This window comes from Camelina sativa, chromosome 9, assembly GCF_030686135.1.
Source record: "Camelina sativa cultivar CO46 ecotype springtype chromosome 9, ASM3068613v1".
Taxonomy (NCBI): domain Eukaryota; kingdom Viridiplantae; phylum Streptophyta; class Magnoliopsida; order Brassicales; family Brassicaceae; genus Camelina; species Camelina sativa.
This window is the reverse complement of record NC_141888.1, coordinates 43,476,316-43,498,809: the sequence shown is the minus strand read 5'-3', so window position 1 is coordinate 43,498,809 and position 22,494 is coordinate 43,476,316. Positions and strand designations below refer to the sequence as shown.

General features: G+C 36.0%; 5 pseudogenes across 3 annotated transcripts; all 5 read right to left on the bottom strand.

Moving 5' to 3' along the window:
- Nucleotides 1-437: 437 nt before the first annotated feature.
- On the bottom strand, nucleotides 438-1,400 carry LOC147939455 (kunitz trypsin inhibitor 2 pseudogene; annotated as a pseudogene). Its single transcript, XR_015566724.1, has one exon. The product of XR_015566724.1 is annotated as a kunitz trypsin inhibitor 2 pseudogene (transcript).
- Nucleotides 1,401-4,944: 3,544 nt separating this feature from the next.
- On the bottom strand, nucleotides 4,945-6,645 carry LOC104712831 (kunitz trypsin inhibitor 2 pseudogene; annotated as a pseudogene). Its single transcript, XR_015566722.1, has one exon. The product of XR_015566722.1 is annotated as a kunitz trypsin inhibitor 2 pseudogene (transcript).
- A 3,657-nt stretch (nucleotides 6,646-10,302) lies between these two features.
- LOC104712830 (kunitz trypsin inhibitor 2 pseudogene) lies at nucleotides 10,303-11,173 on the bottom strand (annotated as a pseudogene). Its single transcript, XR_015566721.1, has one exon. The product of XR_015566721.1 is annotated as a kunitz trypsin inhibitor 2 pseudogene (transcript).
- Nucleotides 11,174-18,084: 6,911 nt separating this feature from the next.
- On the bottom strand, nucleotides 18,085-18,918 carry LOC104712828 (kunitz trypsin inhibitor 2 pseudogene; annotated as a pseudogene).
- Nucleotides 18,919-20,850: 1,932 nt separating this feature from the next.
- LOC147939454 (kunitz trypsin inhibitor 2 pseudogene) lies at nucleotides 20,851-21,623 on the bottom strand (annotated as a pseudogene).
- Between the last annotated feature and the right edge of the window lie 871 nt (nucleotides 21,624-22,494).

Below are 22,494 nucleotides of genomic sequence, written 5' to 3'. Positions count from 1 at the left end.
GTTTTGTTTATATACAAGTTATTTCTAAATGCTAACATAAGCCTGATTTAAGTTAACTAGCTATAAATATAATAATGTATATGTGCTAACATGCACTTGTGAACAACCATATAGTATGTGATAGGACCAGATTCTAATTAACACATACGACATATGTGTCCCCTACTATTTGTACGATATTGCTGCAGTGACATTCACAAAGAAACACGTAACGGTCGACTTGAGCATTTTTTTTTTTTTTTTTTTTTCTTAACATCAATTTTTCATTTACCAAATCAAACTTACAACCAAATCAAAGGAATATTACATTTCCCCCTAAAGATTTGGACCAAAACAAATGCAATGGTTGATCAAGTACAACCCTGGAACACTAGCGGAACCAAGAGCCATGCATTTTTTAACTACAGTGAGATAGATAACATTCCACAACCTGGAAATGATAGAAAATATAAATTTATTTTATTTATGAAAGATAAGAACATGCGTACGGGTATTTTCTCAACCCATTATATTTTTGGTCATGGACGAGTTTCAGGCTACATGATATTTACTAGTTGACTAGTAAAATGGGAACATCCTTAGACCTTGCTTCTCAACCCGAGAAGTAGAAGTAGCAGCCGTAGTAGCATCATCAACCTTTTTGAATTTGACGACTAAGGTCTTAGCCGTATCATTCGTGAGAACTAGCTGTGGTGCTTTAAACCAAACCCCTGGTATGGCTCCAACGGTTCCGGCAAAGGTGGTCAACTTGTAAGTGTTTTCTCCTTCTCCGGCATTCTCAATCATAAAAAGGCTATTTTCTTCTCGACGGGTGCCACCAATGAGAATCGGAGGCTCCTTTGGAGCCGAGGAGGAATCATCGAATTCCCACAACTTGGAAAACTCGTTGCAGAACGGCCATATGTTGGACTCGAACTCGATATTTAAAGCGTAAGATGTTGGAATGTGTACGGGTGGTATGGGCCAGGGGGGATTCGGCTTCCTCTGTTTATATGAGAAGCTAACCGGTAGGCCCGGCTGGTACGGAAGGAGTGTTTGGGTGATGCCAAGTGGACAGAAGGGAAATGTAATGGCGGCTGGGACTAGACCACCTCCGTTGTTACTTTTTGTCTTCACCGGCTGGATGAAGTATTGTTCACCAGGACTAAGTGGAAATCCGTAGGTGTCCGTCACCCGTTCACCTTGGATGCAGACTGCAGCTGCAACCAATATGAGAGTGAAGAGAAAAGAGAGCAGTGAAGGTTTCTTCATTATTTTTAATTTTTTTTGAGTGAGATGAGTTGTGGAGAGCAAACACATATTGTATCAGTATTTATAGGAGTTCTCTTGTGGTTAAAACGGAGCATTACAGTAAAAAGAGAAGCAAAACAACCAATTTTGTAAAACAAAACCCTCACTTATTATATTGGCTTTTTCCTTACGTCACAATCTAGTCCTTAAAATTGGTTACCTAACTTTCTACTACGGCGACGGACTGATGGTTGAAAAGAGGAGGCCTAATTAAACTCTACGGTTATTGATTCAAGTTTCGAGTTTCAGCACGAGGAACATGCACAGCACTGCACAGTGCAGGTCCATCTTAACTAACACTGAAAGCAAAAAAAAAAAAACATAGAAAGCACAAAAAAAACGACAAACCCTACGTTAATTTATATCAGCTATAAATGTTATTGGATTTTTCCTCAGCGTCACAATCAGATCATTAATTTCTAACCTTCTTTTTACGACATACTACAGTAAGAGTAGAAAACTAGGGACTAGACTCTATGGTAATCCATTCAACAATTTCATTTTTCCAGCACCAGCCTAGCACCAGGAACATGCACAATGGCATATGTTAGACCACCTCCAACAAAAAACCAAGGAAAGTCTCTGTAGATTTTAATAATAATATTTTTTTTATATTTAATTTACTTGTTTAATTTAATTTTTATGTATTTAAAATATTTAAACTTATTAGTAATTGACACATAGAGAAACCCATGAAAAAGAGTATCTAAGACCATCTCTACTGGTATTTTTTGTTAAGGGTCTAAGTTTTTTGATGGTAATCTATATATAGAAGCTTTGATAACGTAACATCAAATCATGCAGCTTGTGACTTTTAAAAACGAGTTTTATATGGTCAAAAAGCATACTTTTATATAAGGATATGATTATAAATCATGAATGTATCGTATGATCAGGATATAATGGTGAAATTGAAGTGTGGGTCTGTAAGCGGCATTAATCGAATACTTGGTGTGCATATATATAAGTTACCGAAGAGACCTCGAGCGGGAAAAAAAAAAGAATCAACAAAAGAAAAGCTAAGAGAAGTATGACTGGCGGAGAAAGACGAAAGCATTAGAATATGAGAAACTGAAGACATACATAAAACATCAATGGAGGATTCAGATTTCAGAGACAGAGAGATATCGAGAGAATACAAAAAACCAAAAAAAAAGGAACTGTTGAGTTGGACTTTTAAGAACGTTGTCGCTTGGTGTTATAGGGAAAGGTGGTTATATTAGTTACGTGACGTATGCTTCTGTTGCAACCATCAGGAGAAAATTGTTACTGTTTCTACCATTTTTTAAAAGGGTAAATTACAGCTATAGGGGAGGTTTTTTAATTACTTTAGGTCTAACTGAAAAACAATTTCCACCTTTTAACCACCAGCTAAATTTTAAACAAACTTACCCTTAAACCAAATCATATACAATTGGGTTTGTTATATATGTGTAGTTAGTGTAGCCAATTTTTAGTCAGTTTAGTTAGCTACAGTGTTTTTACTTTGACATTTAATCTGTTAAATAAAAAAATAATAAAATAATATTACACAGGAGAGAAGAATATAATGATTTTTATTTTCTTTTGTTTTATATTTTTTGAACTTTTGAACTTTTTCTAATATATATATATATTTTTTTTGTAATTTAAGTTAATTTTAATTTTCTTTATCTTTTAAGTTCTATTTTCTATGTTTTTAAATTATATATCTATATTTTTAATTCTTAATCTTGTTGTTTAAAACAGTTTCAAATATTACAATTACCATGTACGCACATAGTAATAATTTGTGTTCATATGTACGTACACATAAAAATAATTTGTATTAATATTAACATTTTTTTATATGTTTTGTTTACAAATAAAACATTCAAAACATGTATGTACACAAATTTATGAACGTGTACGTACATATGCACACACAAGTTATTTACAAACAAAACATTCAAAACATGTACGACATATTAAGGCCACAATCCCAACACCATGTTAAAACTGACTTTTTAGTGGACAGAAAAATGGAAAAAAAAAATTGTTAACAAAAGGTGGTGTAAAGGCTCGAACACAAGACCTTATTTTCTTCTTAGGTGACTTTTGCCACTACACTAACAAAACTTGTATGCAAATTAGGGGCCGAAAATCAACATATTATTTTATGGCCGCAAGCACATGCTTCATCAGCTTGAGCTTGGGGCCGGCTCTGGATAAGTGAAACAATCACACATAAAGATATGTATAACTAAAAAGTGCAATATTACATTTTCCCACTGTATTCCCACAATTACAAATAAAAACACCATTGAACATAGTTATAGAGGTGTCAAACCCACCGTTGAACATAATTATAGAGGTGTCAAAAATATAAGCTATGGATGTTACAGTTTGGTGTACGTACATAACTTTTTTTGTTTAATGTATGTTGAAGTTTGGTGTACATACATAACGTTCTTGAGATTAGTGTACGTACATAACGTTCTTTTGCTTAGTGTACGTACATAACGTTCTTTTGCTTAATATACGTCCATAAATCCGTTTTAATGAAGGATATTATTGTAATTTTATAGTCATCTTCAACATATCTTCTTCTGCAACCCTAGCTAATATTGTCGTTGTTGTTTACCGGAAATTTTCTCCTTTTCTTCTTCTCGCCAGAGTTCTACACACCCATACACATCAGAAATTTCCTCATCTTCTTCTCAACAGAGTTCTACACCCCAAAACTCACCGAAAATTTCCTCCACTTCTTTTTCTCGCTGGAATTATACACATCCAAACTCACTGAATCTTCTAACACACCAGAATTATACACATCCAACTCGCCAGAATTTTACACACCCAAACTCGTCGGATTAAGTAGACTAACTATTAATTTTACCCAAGTTCCCTAATTTTTATTTGGTGAGATGGTGAACTTCATGTTCTCCTCTCTCTCTTTCTAGTTTTCTTAAGGGGTAACGAAACTAAAGTCTAATTGGTCAGTTACAGGGTATAATTGTCTTATTTTTACTAGGTGGCTAAAACCTGGAAAGCTTTTTTTGAGTTTGCCTTCCCGTAAAAGAAAATGTTGACTTGGAGTGGTCAATGAAAATTTCTTTTTTTTTTTAAACCATATTGAGTCCATAACTTCTATTATATTTCAAAAGTTTCCTACTTTTTCTGATTTTGTTCAATTTAGCCCAAAATACCAAACCCTTAAATTCACTAGCTTTTTCCCCACGTCAAAATCTTATCCTTGGTTTCTAACTGTCTACCAACACTTAACAGTGATGGTGGTTGAAAAGAGAGGTTTAGAATCTAAAGGTAATCGATTCGAACTTCGTTGATTAAGAACATGTACAAATACAATGGTCCATGTTAAATAACAACTTAGGCTGTAAATTCATGGGAAGAAGACAAGATTTCAAACAGAGAGATATGGATGAAGTGAACCAACGTTTACGAATGGTTCTCATCTGAATCTAGCCATATTTTGTTTCTTTCTTACTCATTTTACGGCAAAAATAGTAAATCCACTTTTATAACGAGAAAGGGACAAAGAATCAAGAAGTGGACCATATCCTAAATGACACAGACGACATATATGCAATACTATATGTGTACGACGATATTGTTGCCGACTGCAGTGACATTCACAAAGAAACAAGTAACCACTTGACCATTGTCATATTAAAGTTATAGAAAATATAATTTTATTTTATTTATGAAAGATAAGAACATGTGTGCGCGGGTATTTTCTCAACCCACTATATTTGGTCATGGACGAGTCTCGACATTACATGATTTTTACTAGTTGACTAGTAAAATGGGAACATCCTTAGACCTAGCTTCTCAACCCGAGAAGTAGAAGTAGCAGCCGTAGTAGCATCATCAACCTTTTTGAATTTGACGAGTAAGGTCTTAGCATCATCATTGGTGATAATTAGTTGTGGTGCGCTTAACCAAGCACAAGCCCCTGGGATGGCTCCAACGGTTCCGGTTAAGGTGGTCAACTTGTAAGTGTTTTCTCCTGCTCCTTCTCCGGCTTTCTCGATCTTAAACCAACTATTTTTCTCTTGTGGTTTACCACCGATGAGAATCTTACGCTCTTTGTGAGCCGGTGAGGAAACATCGACTTCCCAGAACTTGGAAAACTCGTTGCAGACCGGCCAGATGTGTGACTTGAACTCGATATTTACAGCTAGAGATGTCTTAACGATGGTTTCCATGAGAGCGTATGGTAAATTGAAGCTAACCGGTACTCCCGGTTGGTACGAAATGAGTGTTTGGGTGATGCCAAGTGGACAAAAGGAACGCATATTATTGGCCGCTGGGACAAGACCACCTCCGCTGTTACTTTCCGTCTTCACAGGCTGGATGAAGTATTGTTCACCGAGTTTAACTGGATTTCCATCTCTGTCCTTCACCTCTTCCTGTCGTTGTCCTTGGATGCAGACGACTGATGCTGCGAACATGAGAGTGATGAGAAAAGAGACTACTGAAGTTTTCTTCATTTTGATTGTTTTGTAAGTGTGTTTCTAGGATTTCAGTGAGTTGAGTTGTGGAGAGCTAACATATTTTGCATCAGTATAAATAGAAATTCTCAGCGGTTAAAACTGGACACGACAGTAAAAAGAGTAAAACCCTAAATTTATCTGGTCAAAGGAGCATGACACTAAAAAGAGAAGGAAAAAAACTCCCAATTTTGTAAAGTTAATCCTTCCAATTTATCAGCCATAACAATTTGTCAGACTATAGTCCTTAATTATATTGATCAACTAACTTTCTACTAGGGTGAGGATTGGAAAGAGGGGTCTTATTTAGACTCTACGGTTATGGATTCAAGCTTTCGATTCTCAGCACGAGGAACATGCACAAGGCCCGTGTTAACTAACATAGAAATCAGAAGAAAAAAATTGATGAATCCTACCTAATTAATTTATGAGCTAAAAATGGTTATTGGCTTTTGCCTCGCGGCACAATCTGATCGTTGGCTTCTAACATTTTTCTTACTATAGTCAGAGTAGTAAAGAAGGGAGTAGACTCTATGGTAATCGATTCATCAACTTCATTTTTCTAGCACCAGGAAAATGCACAATGGCCCAAGTTAACTAATAATACGCATAGCTGGAAAAAAAGCAATGATCAATAAAATGGGAGGAAGGCGAGGTTTTCACAAGACGAGAGATACGGTTGAGTTAACCAACATAAGGTAGTGACAATAGCATAGTGGCAAATAATAAATCTACTGAGAATATGCAGATCAAACTACGGATCAAGTCTCGCTCCCTGCATGTAGAAGCTAATGGGTTAGCCAGTTGTATCCTAGTGATAAAAAAAAAAAACATGAGAGTAAAAAGATAAGGAAAAAACTCCCGATTTTGTAAAGTAAAACCTTCAATTTATAACTACTTATTGGTTTTTTCCTCACATCAGAGGTGGTCTTAATTATACTAACTTTTTGGTTTATAACTACTTATCTAGTCCTTAATTATATTGGCCAACTAACTTTCTACTAGTTGATCAACTAGTAGTTGATCAGTGGGGGTTGGAAAGAGGTGGAAAGAGGTGGTCTTAATTAGACTCTACGGTTACGGATTCAAGCTTTCAATTCTCAGCACGAGGAGTATGCACAATCGTTCGTGTTAACTAACATAGAAATTAGAAGAAAAAAAAATGATGAGTCTACCTAATTCATTTATCAGCTAAAAGTGGTTGTTGGCTTTTTCCTCTCATCACAGACCCTGATCGTTGGCTTCTAAGTTTTTTTACTATAGTAAGAGTTGCAAGAAGGGAGTAGACTCTATGGTAAACAATTCAACTTCATTTTTCCAGCACCAGGAACATGCACAATGGCCCAAATTAACTAATAATACGCATAGCAGGAAAAAAACGACGGATCAATAAATGGGAGGGAGACGAGGTTTTGACAAGACGAGATCAGATACGTACGGTTGAGTTAACCATGCAACGCACGAAATGATCCTCAACATCTCTGTTTATGGCCACATTTGACATTCTCTATTAATTTTTTAAAAAAGAATCGAAAACTAAAAATGAAACCTAATGATGTCAACCAAAAGAATGAATTTAGCAGCAACTATAACTAAGTTCTTAGCCATAGAACTTATTCTCATAAGGCAACAGAAAAAACACTTAATTTTATTTTATGGAACATAAAAACACGCGTGCTGTGTTATTTCAATTCTCAACTCATTATTTTTGTCCATGAACGAGTCTCATCAGGCTTTGCGTTACATGATTTTTATTAGTATAAATGTAACAGATCCTCCCTGGCCCTTAGCGTAACTTAATTCTCACAGATGTCACATTTTGATTCTAGCTTGGTTCTAATTTTCTACTCGTGAATCGATTCAAACTTCGATTTTCAGCACGAGGGACATGCACAATAGTATCCATGCTAACTAAACATATATATATATATATATATATATATATAAAGGATTATCAAATAATTGATGGGTAAAAGACAAGTTTTCAATCAGAAAGATAGGGATGTGTGAACCAACCGGCCACAAAACTAAGAATACATCTCTCTTTCTGCCCACCGTTTTCTTTGAAACAACTTATTAAAGCAAGAACAGAAATTAATTTTCACCACACTCTAACAGGGAAAACAAATGAGTGGCAGACAATTCTATTTTAATGAAGGACAAGTGATAAAAATATCATGTTATATAAGTACAATTCAACGTACGTGGGCAGACAATTTTTCCGCACGTCACATTCTGATCATTCTTGTGATGGGTCCGTAATGTCAGGGTTTAGACTATGGTAATTGATTCAAACTTAGATTTTCAGCACGAGGAACATGCACAATGCCCATGTTAACAGATATATATATATATATATATATATAGCAGCTCGGCTCTACTCCCTACTAACATGCTAACATGCACAATGCCCATGTTAGATTTTCAGGGACATCGTTCAATGGGGGAGGTCGTCTACGGCTAGGAGGAGCTAAGCTACCGTCAAAGGTTTCTAGATCTACTCCCTACTGCCTTTCTCTCTCACATATGAGTCTGAATCTCCTCGACAATAGAAGCTCAGCTCTCTTCTTCCTCCTCAAAGCTGGTGGCGGGATGGCAACAGATCTGGATCACCATCTTCGTTTGACTCGCGTCGTCCAGGCTTACCGGAGGCCCTATTCCGATGAGCATCTACAATTCTATGGACGGCGGCTTCAACTGTGTTCTTCAGTTGGGGATTAGAGTAAAAGAGCGACCAGTTCAATTTCGGTTCGTGAATAAATCTGAGTTAAGTTTGGTTTTAGGTTTTGCTTAGTTTGATGTATGTGGTTTAGGTCCTATTAGGATTGTAAGACCATCAATACTGACAGTAACGCTCATCGTTACTCAAAATAATATATTTTAATTATTTTAATTAAATATTATTATATATTTAAATCATAAATGTGTAAAAAGAAAATTGACCAATCATACATTGGCTTATGTAAGAGGAACGATTCTTAAAATGCTTCCTAGAGAATCGCTTCTCACCTTTTTGTTTGCTTTTTGATTATTATTCTATTTTTAATTATGAGTATCTTTAAGAGTATCGATGACTAATGATGCTCTAATGGGCCTAAATCTGGAAATAGAATTGGTACCTATTATAAAATTGAATACTCTATAACAAAAAATAAATAAATATATATAGCAATATCAAATAATTCAGGGGAAGATGTGCATGTGAATATCCAATGGTACAACCCATCTCTGTTTACACATGAAGAAGATGTGCTTATGAACACTTTAAACACCAAATTCACTTGTCTAAACTTCAAAACACCAAACTTTATTTTCAAGAAAATATTTCTTAAAAACCCCTCATGGGTTGTACCATTGGAGAAGATATATATAATTTGCATTAACCAACATTTATACTATTAAATTTTTAAGATGTGCTTTACTTGGATTTAACGATCGATGTAATTAAACAATACAACAACTCCCTTTGCAATCGAATTGGAGGATACAAATATATAATAACCTTCCAACAAAAAAAGTCCAAGTCCTATAGATCATATTATCTGTGATTATCGATATCAGTACGCAAAGAAGCCAATTTGTGAAGTTGATTCTCTCTCTCAACTTTTTTTTTGTTTTTTGGGAGTTTGCTAAGTAAGTATTATGAGATCATATGATTAATTCTGTAATAAACGGTTCTGAAAAATACCATACAAAAAATTATGATATAATACGTGACTTTGTAGATCAGTTTTTTGGAGGTTTTTTTATATATATATTAGATACTTTACTGATTGAATGTGAAAGAATGACAACGTTTTTCTTTATAATTATAAATTATTTTATATATTGTAGATTTACAAGCTATACCAATAAATTTTCGTAGAGAGAATAGAGAGAGAATAGAGAGAACATACAGTACTGTATATAGGAAATTGCACTGAATAACCTAATTTTCTGTAAATTAGGGTGATATTTCTATTTTATGCATCTATGACAGCTTTACATTTGTATCAAGCTTCTCCTCTTTGAGTCTTTCTCATCCTCACGATTCTTTCTTCCATGGCCACCACCACAATCAAACGGCAGTGCGGCCACCATCCGCTGCCACCACCGGACTTCAGCCGCTGTTCTAGCTATCTCTCAAGCCTCCAATCGCCAAGCAGGCGTGGCAACATAGATCCAAATCTCTGCACGTACGTGCATCTACCTTTCAAGCCTCCAATTGCCAATCTCACTCATGACTCTTTTCTCCTAAACACCAAAAATCTTTTTTTCTTTTTCCTTTAATCACTTTAATTTCTTAATTTTGATACATATAGTGCTATAATTTTTTTTTTTAATATGTATATTCACCTAAAATCACCCAACATATATTAATTAACTCATACTTGATATGTTGAATATTCATTCTTATATTTCTATCATAATTAATTTCAAAAAATTGTATTTTTGTTAATATTTTCGTGAAGTTATATTATTATTTTTCTCGTTAGCATGCTCATTGACAATCACGGCCAATGTATGCATAGTCATAAACTCATAACATGATAACAAGCGCTGGAAAGGATAACTTTATTTTATTTATGGAAAGTAGAAACTTGCATGTGGGTATTATCTCAACCCATTATTTTTGGCCATATGGACGAGCCTCAGGCTTTTTTTTACATGATTGTGACCAGTTGACTAGTAGAAAGGGAACATTCCTAGACCTAATTTCTCAATGCGTGAAGTAGAAGTAGTGGTAGTCACTTCATCAACCTTTTTGAATTTGACGAGTAAGGTTTTAGCCTTATCATTGGTGACAACTAGTTGTGGTACCTTGAAAGTTCCTAGCTTAGTTCCAACAGGTCCGGCAAAGCTTGTCAGCTTGTAGGTGTTTGCTTCGGCTCCTTCTCCGGCATTCTCAATCTTAAACCAGCTATTTTGTTCCTGCTTTGTACCACCAACGAGAATGGAAGGCTCTTCGGCAGCTGATGAGGATTCATCGACTTTCCAAAACTTGGAAAACTTATCGCAGAACCAAATTTTGGACTTAAACTCAATGTTTACATAATCATCTGTGGAAATGGTTGTTTCCATGATTGCGTTTGGAGTTGAGAAGCTAACGGGTACGCCTGGTATGTAATCAAGTGCTGTTTGGACGATGCCAAGTGGACATAAGGAAAAAAGTGTAGGGGGGGCTGGGACAAGACCACCTCCGGGGAAGTTGGTATTGACTGGCTGGATGTAGTATTGTTGATCGGTTTTAAGATAATTTCCAACAGTTTCCTTCACCGGTTCGCCTCCTTGGATGCAGACAGCTGCAGCTAACAGGAGAGTGATGAGAAAAGAGACCACTGAAGGTTTATTCATTTTGATGGTTTTGTGTTTTTTAAGGATTTAATGTTTACTTTTCTGAGGGGTTTGAGTTCTGGAAAACAAGAACATTTTGTATCGGTATTTATAGGAGTTCTCATGCAGTTAAATCGAGCATGGCAGTAAAAAAGAGATAACAAACTGCCATTTGGTTGAGTAAAACCTAAAATTGTCAGCTATAATTGTTAATTTGGCTTATTTCGGCACGGTCACATTCTGATCATTCTTGTGATGGGTCCTTAATGTCTATCTTTCTACTATAGTGAGGGTTGAAAAGAGGGGTTTAGACTATGTTAATCGATTCAAACTTAAAATTTCAACACGAGGGTCGAGGAACATGCACAATGTCCATGTTAACAAATTATATAGCAATTAATATCAAATAATAAGCGGGAAGAAGATAAGATTTCAGACAAATAGAAAAGGATGAGTGATTCAACGTATAGAATGATTACCAACATCTCTAGGCACAAGTTGACCTGTTAATTTTTGTTATTTATTACATCATCATTAGAAAATATTTTATATCTAATCCTACAAATGATGCTCAATCCAATGTAACTATCAACATCACATTAATTTGAATATGACTGATAACCAAAAGAATATGTATTTTTGTTAGTTTAAACAAGGATGATCAAGTAATCTAACTACCAACATCACATTTGAATATTATGAAAAGCTCCATGGATCACCAAATTAAAGAATGTGTATTTTTGTTAATTTAAACAAGCTGCTAAAACAAAATCATGAATTAAAATGATCTCCGCAACGACTCTTATCCGTCAAGATAATAAAGAGTGACGATAGTTCACTACTAAAGAAATTCGCTATATTGAAAATTCAGTTTTTGTATAACCAGCAAGCGAAATGAATCAAGAGATGGAAGAAAATGGCAGATCGTAAAATTTGCCATATGCATAATCTACCAGTATTAGACTTCTTGATCCAATGATGCGGACAACACGTAACCACTTGTGCGTTTTATTCCTAAATTGAATTATACACATTTTAAAAAAATATTGATTAATAATTTTAAATACATTATTTTCTTTCACTAAAAAATATTATTTAATTTTAGACCAATAACAATTTAGAAATTTAAGTATTTTTAATGACTATTTTTGAAATTTACAAATTATTAACTTAAATTACTTCAAAATGGTAGAAAATTAGTTTTGTGGAACAAAAAATTATCTCAAAACATCAATTTATCAAGACAGAGGGAGTAACTTTCATCGTTAAATTCGTATGTCATAACATGTTTTTCAATTGTAATAATTGACTCTATTTTTCTTTTCTTTTTGTTTTAAAGAGTTTTTACATATATAACCGATATGACTGTAATTAAACAACACAACAACTCCTTTCGTAATCGAATTTGAGAACTGAAAAGAAATAACCTTCCAACAAAAAAAAAATGTAAGAAGTTGACAAAAAAAAAAAAAAAAAATTTAAGGACCACCATAAGCCTAATATTAGAGAGCACTAAACGTTGTTTTTAAAAGAGAGAGCAATAACTAATTAAATATGGTTAGTAAGTATATCAGAATTAATTTCACTGTAAACACGACTACTTCGGTTATCGATTCCCACTTTCATCTTAGACTCTTCAAAAACTTCGATTTAAGCACGAGGAAAATGCACATTGGTCCATGTTAACAAACAATATGAAGAAAGAGAACTTGATAGGTCACAAACTTTACACAAGCCATGATCCATTGGATCCACGGCGCGGAGAGAAGCCAAGTTTGGTCATTAGGACTCTGAGAAAATCTCATTCGATTTTATCATATGCTTTGCTCATAGACATGCGACTTCCGTCCGATTGGAAAATTCGGTTTTTGGTTTATTTATTTTTATTTATTTTTTTATTTTTTTTGAACACAACATATGCTTCCATTCCATTAGATAGAGTATAACATACAAAGCAGGTTGAAAATCATAAATAACATAAGAGGGCATACCCCAAACACAAAGGCAGTAAGAGTACAAGGATTAATAAAAGCAAGAGATATATGGGTATTGAGAGCTATGGACCAAATGCTGAAAAGCAAGCTGGAGCCTGTGAGATCAAAACATATCAATGCAGCTTCCAAGAGTGAATCATTGGAAGGGAAGGTGGCCAAGGTCTTGATTCGAAGACTGTATGGCGATGAAGCAAGCAAAGCTAAAGGTCTCATCGAAATGAGCCAATCTACACGAAGTAGAGCTTTGTCAAAGGTGTGAGCAGGATTAAGAATGCTCTGATTACCGCTCACTGCAAGGATGGTTGCGGTTTTAAGGCTGAGAGGGAGAAACTTGAAGAGGTTGTGGTAACCACCACTCCTTGGAATGGTGATCATAATGCCACTACTCTTTAAGCCAATATGCGGGAGCTTCAATAAGTAGATGATACACAATTTAGAGAGCTTATAACAAGGAAGTGATGTAGAAAACAAACTGGCTAAACATCGGTAATCCCCACTCTGCAGAGGTGGAATCATAATGCCGAGTTTAAGCCTGGTTAAACGTTGGGGCTGAAAAAGTTGAGAGATTGGTGATATGCAGCAATTAGGAGCTTTGGATGCAAGCATTATGAATCGCCAGAGAGACGGGTCAGGGTTAAAGATATAGCTCTGTAATGCAGTCCTCCATACCAAATTAAACAACTTTCCTCGACACAAAAAGATGTCATGCCAAACCGAAGAGATCGAGACTCTACTACCGAGGAGACCCCGACTTGACCAAGTAGAGAAACTCGATGCTAAACAATTTGAGCTTGAACTAGCTTTATCACAATCAGTTCTGAGGACGAAGATTCTACACTCAGAAACTTCTAGTCGAGTACAACCAAACAACCAGGTGACACAAGGGTCTAACCAGTTTGGGTTCAAAGCAGCTTTAGCAGATCTAAGCATATTCCAGTTCAGGAGCAACGCATTTGACCAAGATATCCTACGAACCAGGGAGTTGGGTAAAGAGTGAGAATCGAACCTGGAACAGAGCGGTATCAATGGTGTGCTAGAGAGCATCAAGGATGTGGGTTTCACCGTTAAAGTCTTCGTCGGCTCCATTGTCAAAACAGAGCTCCCGTCCAAACTCAGCCAAGAAAACCACTTGGTGAGAGGAAAAGATTCCAAGGATCGGAGAGTTGTTGCAGTTGACAGTGTTAAGAGGCGGTAAGACCGGTGGAAGCCGAGACAATTGGGGCGTTTAGTGGTTTCAGAGGGAACATCTCGTGGCTGGGACCACGAAGGAGCAGGCCCGTCGAGACGATTCACCAGAAACTGAGGCAAAGGAGGGGGAGAATGAAGCTGAAGCATGCTCGGATTCGAGATCCAAAATCTTGAGGGAACTCCGGGAAAATCAAGGAACGATGGAACCAAGGAACAGAGGATGTCGTAGAAGAGAACATAGCTTAAGAGAACTGAGAGAACCCGACGCCGGCGAGCCGGAGCTCTACCGGCGTCGGGGAGAAGAGGTTGTAGCGGCGCCTCGGTAATAGTGCCTGAGAGGAAAATATTAGGGCAAACTCTTGGTTTATTTAAAAATTGAAAATTGTTCCGAATCTAACCGAATAAAATTTTGGTTCGGAGACGGTTATTTTGGTTATTGTAATTCGGATATTTGGTTTAGTATTGTAGGGCTAAAAAATATTTCGTAAATTGAGCTTTTGGCTTTGTCTACAGAAAACACAAAGGCCCATTAACAAAAAAAAAATAAACTTAGTTTTTTTGTTTTGTTATTCTAGTGATGAATGACGAAGACATCAACGACGAGATGTGGAAAGACGGCCAGCGGCGAAATTTGAGAAACACTAGTGCCGAGATCTGTAAAGGGGAGATCGCGGTATATAAGATGAAGAAGGATGAAGAATCAAAGAAGAATGACTCGAAGACGAAAAAAATAATGATGTTTATGAAGGATGATGATTCGAAGAAGAAGATGATTGTTATGAATTGAATTAGAAGAAAGAAGAAAGAAGAAAGAAGAAAAGAAGAATGATGATGATGATGAATAAGAAGAAGAATGATGATGATGAAGTAATGGAAGAAAGATGAAGAAGAAGGAAGTGAATGGTCGGCGGCTGGACTAGTTGTGATATTAGGAGTTTAGGGTTTTTTGTTCTTCGGTAAACCGTTCGGTTTGGGAAAATTGAACCAAAAATCTTGGTTAACCGATCCTAAATGAAACTCATTATGATCGGTTTAATCAATTAAAAAACCCAAACCGATTTGTCTAAATTTCAGTTTAGAATCCTAGGTCTATTTGCTCATATCTGTCTTGATGGCCATGAAGTTCTCTCTACAAGTAGGGTTAGAGCGAAGAGCATGGAAGTTTTTCTGAGCTATGAGGATATTATCTGTAATTAATCTTCTCGCCACAAAGGCGGACTGAGTCTCTGAGATCAAGGATGGGAGAATCTTCTTTAAGTCTATTTGATAGCACTTTTGAGATGATTTTGTAACCAACATTGCAAAGACTAATGGGACGGAAACCTGACATCACACTAGGACGTTCTGCTTTTGCAACCAGACAGATGTTGGTTCTGTTTAGGCTTGGATCCAGGTTTCCTGAGGAGAAAAAGCTTGAATTGTGGAGATTAGATCTGAAATGATAATTGACCAGAATTTCTGATAAAATAAAGTTGTCATGCCATATGGACCATGGGCCTTCATTGGATTCATCTCAAAGAGTGCCTTCTTCACTTCTGCAGTCGAGACTTATCTTGTCAAGCACACATTCATCTAATTTGAAACCAGCTCGGGAACATCCTGGAGAACAAGAAAATCTTTATCGATAGTGTTTGTAGCAAAGAGCTGATTGAAGTAATCAACAACAACTTGTTCAATACCTTCTTCAGAATCTATCCAAACTCCAGTATGATCCTCGAGTCCGATAATTCTATATATAGTCGTATACCGACGGTTAAACCAGTCACTTAAAACCGACTGTTTATCGACCGAGTTTAAAATCCCTCGGAAATTGGTTGTAAAACAGACGGCCTTTACCAACGGATATATTTGCCAGTAGTTTCATTGGTAATTTCCGACCGTATTCCAACCATATGAATGTGTCGCTAATTTCCAACCGATTACCAACCATTTTTTACTCACATCGCTTAACGGTTTGTATATGTCGGTCGGAAACTTCGTCAAAACTGGTAATGTTTTCTTGTAGTGAATGGCCAAGTTAACTAATAATACGCATAGCAGGGAAAAAAACGACGATCAATAAATGGGAGGAAGACGAGGTTTCACAAGACGAGATCAGATACATACGGTTGAGTTAACCAACGCACGAAATGATCCTCAACATCTCTGTTTCTGGCCACATTTGACATTCTCTATTAATTTTTTAAAAAGAATCGAAAACTAAAAATGAAACCTGCCAACCAAAAGTATGAATTTATCAGAAAGTATAACTAAGCACAAGCACTTAGCCATAGAACTTATTCTCATGAGAAGAAAAAAACACATAATTTTATAATATATATGGAAGATAAAAACATGCGTGCTGCATTATTTCAATTCTCAACTCATTATTTTTGGCCATACGAGTCTCATCAGGCTTTGCGTTACATGATTTTTACTAGTATAAATGTAACATCCTCCCTGGCCCTCTGCGTAACTTCTCACAGATGTCACATTCTGATTCTAGCTTGGTTCTAATTTTCTACTCGTGAATCGATTCAAACTTCGATTTTCAGCACGAGGGACATGCACAATAGTATCCATGCTACAAAACTAAGAATGATTTCCACAACGACTTTTTTTCTCACAAAATAATAAATAAGTGACGGTTGTTCCAGTACTAAAGAAATTCCCTATAATGAATTTTCAGTTTTTGTATAACAAGAAAGTGACAAGAATCAAGAAATAGAAGGAAAAGGTTAGCATAACACATTAACACTAATTAACTATATATGTATAGTCTACAAGTACAATTATAAGTGTATCCTATTTAACACTTACGACATCCCCTAACAGCTAACCGCATATACTTGTGATATTGCTCCAGTGACATTCCACAAAGGGACACTTAACCACTTAAGGGATTTAATTATTCCTGAAATGGATGTTAATTATTACCATTTCTTAAAACTATAGGATGTGCTATACTTGGATCATATGATCAATTCTGTAATAAACGGTTCTGAAAAATACCATACAAAAAATTATGATATAATACGTGACTTTGTAGATCAGTTTTTGGAGGTTTTTTTTAATATATATATTAGATATGCTTTACTGATTGGATGTGAAAGAATAACAAAGTTTTTTTTAATAATTATTTTTGTATATTATAGATTTACAAGCTATAGCAATAAATTTTCGTAGAGAGAATAGAGAGAACATACAGTACTGTATATAGGAAATTGCACTGAATAACCTAATTTTCTGTAAATTAGGGTGATATTTCTATTTTATGCATCTATGACAGCTTTACATTTGTATCAAGCTTCTCCTCTTTGAGTCTTTCTCATCCTCACGATTCTTTCTTCCATGGCCACCACCACAATCAAACGGCAGTGCGGCCACCATCCGCTGCCACCACCGGACTTCAGCCGCTGTTCTAGCTATCTCTCAAGCCTCCAATCGCCAAGCAGGCGTGGCAACATAGATCCAAATCTCTGCACGTACGTGCATCTACCTTTCAAGCCTCAATTGCCAGTCTCACTCATGACTCTTTTCTCCTAAACACCAAAAATCTTTTTTTCTTTTTCCTTTAATCACTTTAATTTCTTAATTTTGATACATATAGTGCTATAATTTTTTTTTTAATATGTATATTCACCTAAAATCACCCAACATATATTAATTAACTCATACTTGATATGTTGAATATTCATTCTTATATTTCTATCATAATTAATTTCAAAAAATTGTATTTTTGTTAATATTTTCGTGAAGTTATATTATTATTTTTCTCGTTAGCATGCTCATTGACAATCACGGCCAATGTATGCATAGTCATAAACTCATAACATGATAACAAGCGCTGGAAAGGATAACTTTATTTTATTTATGGAAAGTAGAAACTTGCATGTGGGTATTATCTCAACCAATTATTTTTGGCCATATGATTGTGACCAGTTGACTAGTAGAAAGGGAACATTCCTAGACCTAATTTCTCAATGCGTGAAGTAGAAGTAGTGGTAGTCACTTCATCAACCTTTTTGAATTTGACGAGTAAGGTTTTAGCCTTATCATTGGTGACAACTAGTTGTGGTACCTTGAAAGTTCCTAGCTTAGTTCCAACAGGTCCGGCAAAGCTTGTCAGCTTGTAGGTGTTTGCTTCGGCTCCTTCTCCGGCATTCTCAATCTTAAACCAGCTATTTTGTTCCTGCTTTGTACCACCAACGAGAATGGAAGGCTCTTCGGCAGCTGATGAGGATTCATCGACTTTCCAAAACTTGGAAAACTTATCGCAGAACCAAATTTTGGACTTAAACTCAATGTTTACATAATCATCTGTGGAAATGGTTGTTTCCATGATTGCGTTTGGAGTTGAGAAGCTAACGGGTACGCCTGGTATGTAATCAAGTGCTGTTTGGACGATGCCAAGTGGACATAAGGAAAAAAGTGTAGGGGGGGGCTGGGACAAGACCACCTCCGGGGAAGTTGGTATTGACTGGCTGGATGTAGTATTGTTGATCGGTTTTAAGATAATTTCCAACAGTTTCCTTCACCGGTTCGCCTCCTTGGATGCAGACAGCTGCAGCTAACAGGAGAGTGATGAGAAAAGAGACCACTGAAGGTTTATTCATTTTGATGGTTTTGTGTTTTTAAGGATTTAATGTTTACTTTTCTGAGGGGTTTGAGTTGTGGAACACAAGAACATTTTGTATCGGTATTTATAGGAGTTCTCATGCAGTTAAATCGAGCATGGCAGTAAAAAAAGAGATAACAAACTGCCATTTGGTTGAGTAAAACCTAAAATTGTCAGCTATAATTGTTAATTTGGCTTATTTCGGCACGGTCACATTCTGATCATTCTTGTGATGGGTCCTTAATGTCTATCTTTCTACTATAGTGAGGGTTGAAAAGAGGGGTTTAGACTATGGTAATCGATTCAAACTTAAAATTTCAACACGAGGGTCGAGGAACATGCACAATGTCCATGTTAACAAATTTATATAGCAATTAATATCAAATAATAAGCGGGAAGAAGATAAGATTTCAGACAAATAGAAAAGGATGAGTGATTCAACGTATAGAATGATTACCAACATCTCTAGGCACAAGTTGACCTGTTAATTTTTGTTATTTATTACATCATCATTAGAAAATATTTTATATCTAATCCTACAAATGATGCTCAATCCATCGGATCTAACTACCAACATCACATTAATTTGAATATGACTGATAACCAAAGAATATGTATTTTTGTTGATTTAAACAAGGATGATCAAGTAATCTAACTACCAACATCACATTTGAATATGACGAACAGCTCCATGGATCACCAAATTAAAGAATGTGTATTTTTGTTAATTTAAACAAGCTGCTAAAACTAAATCATGAATTAAAATGATCTCCGCAACGACTCTTTTCCGATAAGAAAATAAAGAAGTGACGATAGTTCACAAGTAGATCTGGAGGGTCCGGACTGGGAGATTTCACACCTGATAGGGAATCCATGGAAAGAGGAAGCAGAGATCATTTTAATTCATGATTAGTAGTGAACTATCGTCTAAACCCTTCTTGTAATTAATAACTAGCTAGAGTAGATTATACATAAAACGCACAGTGCTAACTAAATTGTTACCTGTTGATCTGATATATGTTATTTAGCCCAAAATACCAAACACTTAAAATTTACTAGGCTTTTCCTCACGTCACAATTTAATCCTTGGTTTTCTAACTGTCTTACTAACACTAACAGTGATGGTGGTTGAAAAGAGAGGTTTAGAATATAAAGGTAATCGATTCAAACTTCGTTAAGAACATGTACAAATACAATGGTCCATGTTAAATAACAACATATGAAGAAAATTAAAAAGAGGGCTTAGGTTGTAAATTCATGGGAAGAAGACAAGATTTCAAATAGAGAGATATAGATGAAGTGAAACAACGTACGAATGGTCTCAAAGTAAATTACAGATATTATTGTAATTTTGTAGTCATCTTCAACATATCTTCTTCTGCAACCCTAGTTAATATTGTCGTTGTTGTTCACCGGAAATTTTCTCATTTTCTTCTTCTCGCCAGAGTTCTACACACCCATACACATCAAAAATTTCCTCATCTTCTTCTCACCAGAGTTCTACACCCCAAAACTCACCGAAAATTTCCTCCACTTCTTTTTCTCGCTGGAATTATACACATCCAAACTCACTGAATCTTCTAACACACCGGAATTGTACACATCCAACTCGCCGGAATTTTACACACCCAAACTCACCGGATTAAATAGACTAACTACTAATTTTATCCAAGTTCCCTAATTTTTACTTAGTGAGATGGTGAACTTCATGTTCTTCTCTCTCTCTTTCTAGTTTTCTTAAGGGGTAATGAAACTAAAGTCTAATTGGTCAGTTACAGAGTATAGTTGTCTTATTTTTACTAGATGGCTAAAACCTGGAAAGCTTTTTTGAGTTTGCCTTCCGTGAAAGAAAATGTTGATTTGGAGTGGTAAATGAAAATTTCTTTTTTTTTTAAAACCATATTGAGGCCATAACTTCTATTATATTAAAGTTAAGGCCGACTGCAGTGACATTCACAAAGAAACACGTAACCACTTGAGCATTGTCATATTAAAGTTATAGAAAATATAATTTTTTATTTATTTATGAAAGATAAGAACATATGTGCGCGGGTATTTTCTCAACCCACTAATATATTTGGTCATGGACGAGTCTCAGGCTTGACATTACATGATTTTTACTAGTTGACTAGTAAAATGGGAACATCCTTAGACCTAGCTTCTCAACCCGAGAAGTAGAAGTAGCAGCCGTAGTAACATCATCAACCTTTTTGAATTTGACGAGTAAGGTCTTAGCATCATCATTGGTGATAATTAGTTGTGGTGCGCTTAACCAAGCCCAAGCCCCTGGGATGGCTCCAACGGTTCCGGTTAAGGTGGTCAACTTGTAAGTGTTTTCTCCTGCTTCTTCTCCGGCTTTCTCGATCTTAAACCAACTATTTTTCTCTTGTGGTTTACCACCGATGAGAATCTTACGCTCTTTGTGAACCGGTGAGGAAACATCGACTTCCCAGAACTTGGAAAACTCGTTGCAGTGTGATGAGTGTTTGGGTGATGCCAAGTGGACAAAAGGAACGCATATTAGTGGCCGCTGGGACAAGACCACCTCCGCTGTTACTTTCCGTCTTCACAGGCTGGATGAAGTATTGTTCACCGAGTTTAACTGGATTTCCGTCTCTGTCCTTCACCTCTTCCTGTCGTTGTCCTTGGATGCAGACGACTGATGCTGCGAACATGAGAGTGATGAGAAAAGAGACTACTGAAGTGTTCTTCATTGTGATTGTTTTGTGTGTGTTTCTAGGATTTGAGCGAGTTGAGTTGTGGAGAGCTAACACATTTTGTATCAGTCTTTATAGGAGTTCTCTGCGGTCAAAGGAGCATGACACTAAAAAGAGAAGGAAAAAAACTCCCAATTTTGTAAAGTAAATCCTTCAATTTATCAGCCATAACAATCCTTAATTATATTGGTCAACTAACTTTCTACTACGGAGGCCGGTTGGAAAGAGGGAACAGTTTTTCCTACGGTTATGGATTCAACCTTTCGATTCTCAGGACGAGGAACATGCACAATGGTCCGTGTTAACAAACATAGAAATCAGAAGAAAAAATTTGACGAATCCTAATTAATTTATGAGCTAAAAATGGTTCTTGGCTTTTTCCTCGCGGCACAATCTGATCGTTGGCTTTTAACATTTTTCTTACTATAGTCAGAGTAGTAAAGAAGGGAGTAGACTCTATGGTGATCGATTCAACTTCAGTTTTCCAGTACTAGGAACATGCACAATCAATAAAATCTTATATAATAAGAGAAGGTTTTCTCAAACTTCTTCTAAAAACATGACACCTGGCTAACTATATATCTGACACGTGTACTCATATGTTTTAAAAAAACCATTCATTTTCCTTCCAACTCTGGGCCCAAACCAATAACTTAAAATTCAAACCCAAATTCAACCTTCCACCTCAGATCAGTGACAACGCTTCAAACCGCGGTCGACGAAGGGTCTGTCAATGTTTACCTCTCTAACAGGTTCGTGTTATCTCTCTAACAAGTTCATTTCTAAATCCAATTGGGTCTCCTCATTGCTTACGCTTCATTCCCAGTAAATCTCTAATTCAGCATCATCTCGGTATTCTCCTTGTGCTTTTATTTACAATTCTCTTAAACTTTGGTTTATTTGGTAAAATTCTCCTGTGCACC